Source organism: Monopterus albus, unplaced genomic scaffold (assembly GCF_001952655.1).
Source record: "Monopterus albus unplaced genomic scaffold, M_albus_1.0 scaffold79.1, whole genome shotgun sequence".
NCBI lineage: Eukaryota > Metazoa > Chordata > Actinopteri > Synbranchiformes > Synbranchidae > Monopterus > Monopterus albus.
Genome location: NW_018127959.1, coordinates 572,767 through 577,804, shown reverse-complemented (window position 1 = coordinate 577,804; position 5,038 = coordinate 572,767). Strand labels below are relative to the sequence as shown.

Genomic DNA, 5,038 nt, shown 5'->3' with positions numbered 1-5,038 from the left:
GGAGTAGTGAAATTCTGTGCGAGCATCACCAGGGAGGATGCAAAGTGTCTAGGATGCCTGTGGGTCACAGTCTTCAGGCAGTCACTGGCTGCAAAAGACTTTCCACAGAACATTAAATATGATGAGTCATGTGGATTGTCCACTTACTTTGGAACTCCTAAACTTTGCACACTGCCTTAAAAGGACTATCCCTCCCACTCAGTTCTCACTATATTGGTCTGAGTTTTGGCACTTTAATGTAGTATGCATTGTTTTATTTCAAGCAGAATGTACTGAAGAACAATAAATAGGTAACTGTCCAGATACATAGTCTGCACTGTACTGTAGGTCTATAGTGAATAACAGCCTGGATAGTGTTAGATATAACACACTTCTATGATGTAAAATGACTTGGAGGTAGTGTTGCATGGTGTCATGAAGTGTCAGTGCAGGATGATGTGATAACCAGTGTGCACTGCTTTAATGCATTATTTACACACAGGTAAACATGTAGATGAATCTGCCTCGTCCAAACGGCCGGTCAGACCAAGCCAAACAGAGCTCCATGTTTTCATGGAGAACATAATGTACCTTTGCTCATATTTGTAGTTTTGTTCCACTACAGAAGCTGTGTAAATAGTGATCACTTTGCATATTAAGGTTTTACATTCAAAGCATACGGTTGCTTTACCAAATATGATTCATTATTATAAATAAAATTCTAAGAATCTTAACCTACCCAGTTCTTCTCCATGACCTGCCATGACGTTGAATTCACCCAGAAACAGAGGTTATAATCAACACACTCTGCATTATGAGAAATTTCACTTTTGATCCTTGAAGTACATTCGCTGATCAGAGGATTCTGAATTCAGGACATGTACTTTTTCTTAGCTAAAGACTCATCACACATTTTATTATTCTCTTTATTTTAAAATAGTGATTGAATTGAAATGTGCTAGAATCGACACAGTTTCTTAAATCACACAATGCTGTTCAGTCAGTGGCTTTAACTGTGTGGTGAGTGTGAGTCTGGCTTGTTTAGTGTGTTGATCACAATCACAGCTCAAGGAAAATACACCCAGAGCTCCTAGAAACTTGTTGCAATGATGTCAACAAAGCACTGGTTTGTGAAGCAATGCAGCAGCAGCTGATTTCCGTTGGACTCTTTAAACTTCATAACTCCTATAATCTGCGCGCCACGGACAAACCCGGTTCCAGTGGACATTCTTAACTGAAAAGCCTGTGGAAATCGAACAACAAATGAAACTTTATCTAACTTTTCGCTGTCTGCAACTGCTGGATTGAGTTAGCCCGGCCCATCTGGTGCAGCAAATGGCTCAACTCACCAGGGAGTAAGGGGAGTGAGGAGGGAGGAGATGGCAAGGAGAGAGAAAAGGGGGTCGGATTGAAAACAGATCAGCAGCCTGAAGACCTCAACACCGCCGCGTGTCTCTGCAACAACTACCGAGAGAAGCCAGATCGCTCCGAGCCTGAAAGCTACTTGAGAAAGAGACGAGCTTTCCCACATCATGTTAGTTTGCTGAAGAAGAGTGCAGGAGAAGAAGAGTCCTGGAGAAGATGGAGTGGAAGAAAAAGTTGGACGCGGCTTCTGCCCCGCACTGAGTCACTGTCCGGGACGTGGTGATCTGGTGCAAACTGTGCGTGTTCCAAAACTTAAAACACACACAAACAAACAAAAGTCAGTTGATGGAGTTTCGCGTCAAGCCGGGACAGGCTTGTTTGTGCGTTTTACATTCAGCAGCTGTGCCATCTTAGTTGTAGTTTACAGGAGTCAGACTGCAGACAAAGTTCTGCTCGGACAAAAAGACTCGGGTGGAAGAAGTTGGCTGACGACGTGAGGAGGGACGACACTGAAGGTAAGGAAACCCACAAGGCTGTTAGACAGTGTTTTACTGGCGTTTCTCCTCCTCTCATCTCCTCTTCCTCTTGCCTTGCGTGTCAGATGAGGCTCAGGGCAGCTTCACATCTCAATTGCACTTTGAACTTATCTGACACAGGAATCCAAAAAATTTCTGTCCTGCAACTTGATCCATATGGGAAGAGATGTGATCAGAAAGCTGGGCGCCAATCCCACTCCTTAACTTTTAATAGTTTAACACTGACTATTTGATGGTTAACTCTAAGAAGTCCAATTAAAATAAGTCCAAATATATTTTCCAACATCAAGATTAAACGTTCTTCTGTGCAGTTTCAGCTTTGTATGCTTGAAATGAAAAGGTATTAAAGTCATTACAGTGTTAGACACCACACAAACGCACACACTGCTTTCTCACTTTTAGAGCGCTTTACTTCTTTAATCTCTTAATGCTCCAAAGTAGAGAAAGACAACATCAGGCAGAAAGTGTCAGGAATGCAGTAGCAGCGTGGACACAACCCGGCCGTGGGAGATGTGTACTTATTGTTGAAAGATTCAAAGTTTACTGTTTGCTCTCCAGGCTGGCCAGTCAACAAACACTTGACGCCTTTGTGGGGCCCTTAAGCAGCTATATTTGCTGTTGGCTTTTACTCCTATTTAATAGGTGCTGCTAATGATCTCCAAACTCATGTGTGGGCCTATAGGTCCGCTGTTTCTGCTCGCTGCTTCGGCCTACACGTTAGAGAAAAGGAAACCATGTGTTTTTTCTTCAAAAGTGCACTACATGTGTAAGTACATGCTGATGAGACAGACCCAGAAAAGCTGGAAAATCATTAAGGTAAAATACGAATAAGAAGATGTGAAATAATTCAGAATTTAAAAACAGAATGTGTAAAAAGCTTTAATATTAGATTTGTGATCTTTAAAGAAGCTTGCGTCAGAATACATATATGTGTGTGTTTTCCGCTTCACATGATGACAAACCCAATCAAAGCTGAGGTGATTTGCATGAGAAAACAGAGAAAGTTTTAGTGCATTTGTCTATTGTGAGGAATGAAGAGTTCCAACAGTTAGGGCCTACCACGAGTGAAAGGAGCAAAGAATGGATGAGCCTATTCAGCTCATTCAGCCTCAGTTGTGGGGCTCCGCTCCACAGTGTTCAGAGACCCATAGTGGCCATGTCACTTTCATCTCCACAGCCCCAGCCCTGTGTGCTGCTGTAGCCCCCGTTTTCACACATCGCCTGTGTGCACAGGCCCCGCTTTATTGATCTAGTTCCTTTTATTTTTGGCCTCTTTTCTGGAAGTCTGCAGAAAATTTAATGAACCAAATACTGGAAAAGGAATGACTGGGTTGTGTATGCATGTGCGTCTGTGTGTGTTGGAGGGGAATAGGCCGAGGAGGAGGAGGAGAAGGTGGAAGAGGAGGAGGGGGCGGGGGTACAGCGTTTTTTGAAAGCAAATACCGATGAAGTCTAGCGTACAGGGACAGAGAGGAGGGTTGGAGGAGAGGGTGAAGAGGGTGAAGTCTGAAAGAGTCTGAGGAGGGGGAGGAGCACCCCCCGCCACCACCACCGCCCTCCCCCCCCCCCTCCCCTACGCTTACTCCTGCTGAGTAAACTCCTTCAACCCCAACTCATCCCACAGTGACCCTCATTTCACTGAGCTAAGACACTGTACTGTACCAGAGCAGCCTGTCACCTCATAATGGCCGCTGTGGAAAAAAAACACAGCCTGCGTGAGGAGGCGTTAGGTGTGGTGGGGTGGAGGGAGGCTTTTGGGGCCTTGGTGGTTTGGCTGAAAAATGTCTGCACTGGAATTCAGTGGCATTAGATCAAGGTTAGCTGCGGCTTTTTTCCCCTTCAAACGGCGTGTAAACGTCTGAGCTGCTGCTGAAGAAAAGAGTAAGCGCAAAGTGTTTTACTCCTTATGAGTGAAAACACTTTGGTACATTCTCATAGTCGAGGTGTAAAGTCCCGCCGTCAGTGCGTTAGCAGTGCATTTCGAAGGTTATTTTGTGAAAGCTGTTGTTTTGTTCAACGATCAACTTTTCTCTCGGTTTGACTCATTCACACCAATTAGCTTGACGTAACACAGCCTCTGTTTAACGGGTGTTTGGATGCTTGGTCCACTGAGGAAGTAAGAATAAGTACCTCTTCCTCTTGAAGCTCATTCTAATTCTTAGGCATATCAGGAACCATTAAACTACCTGGAAAGGTTTTGAAGTTTTTAAATATATCACTCATGGAGATGCAGTTTGAGTGCGATCTCCGTTATAGAAGGGGATGTGCGCCTTGAACAGTGTCAGTGTAGCGCTGCAAGCAAAGTACATCAGCAAAGAAAAATATACGATCGATAGATGTACAATAGGTGAGTGCGGGAAATGTGAGAGAAATGAAGCACAGCATGTTTCAGTGTTTCTAAATGTTTAAATGACTTACACACCAAATTGTTGATTTAGTTTCTGTGTAGTGATGGAATAATTTAGAATCTGTTCATTTCTCTGACAGTTATATGCCTAAACATAGTCCAGATGTTTGGTGTTTTTGCTTAAAACTTTACCTATAGAAATAACATTAATGTTATTGAATATGATTCTGTCATCAGTGTCCTCAGAGGGACACTCGCGGCGTCTTCTCTGAGCGGGGCCGTGCGGCCTGGAGCCCACAGGGGGCTGTGTTGTACAGGAGTGAACTGATGAGACTTTAATGGCCCTTTATGAGGCTGGAAATGGCAGCTTCATGTTCAGCGTTGCCACCGTGATCTTTCGCAGTCAGCCTGCACTTCAGATGGAGGGAAGAGTGCAGAGCGACAGAGAGATGGTCACTTACACTCATCTGTAGGGCCCTTCACTGAATCCTCGGGCATGAGGACGGCACAGGACAATCCTCGCTTGTTTTACCGCCTGTCGTTTCACTCCCCTTCAGGCACCCTATTCATTCTCGCTCAAGTGTGTGAGGTTAAATAGGCTTACATCATATCTGGGTTGGGGTTGAGTTGCACATTTGAACCCTCCTGCAACTAGAGTGGGCACTCGAATCCCAGCACAGAAACCGAGGTCACGCTGTATCGTAGCACTGCCGTCACAAGAGCACAGTCGCACCGTACGGATGTTGCTGGAAAACAAAGCGGTGGGTAAAATAACTGAGCAGGCCAATTGTCCTCCTCAGTCACTGGAGGC

General features: G+C 44.6%; 1 protein-coding gene across 1 annotated transcript in view; it reads left to right on the top strand.

The window, feature by feature from the left end:
• Positions 1-995: 995 nt before the first annotated feature.
• gli2a (GLI family zinc finger 2a) overlaps positions 996-5,038 on the top strand; it is an 80,724-nt gene continuing 76,681 nt past the window's right edge. The window contains 1 exon segment of the mRNA XM_020606630.1: positions 996-1,859. The gene's annotated coding sequence lies outside the window, so the exon portion shown is untranslated.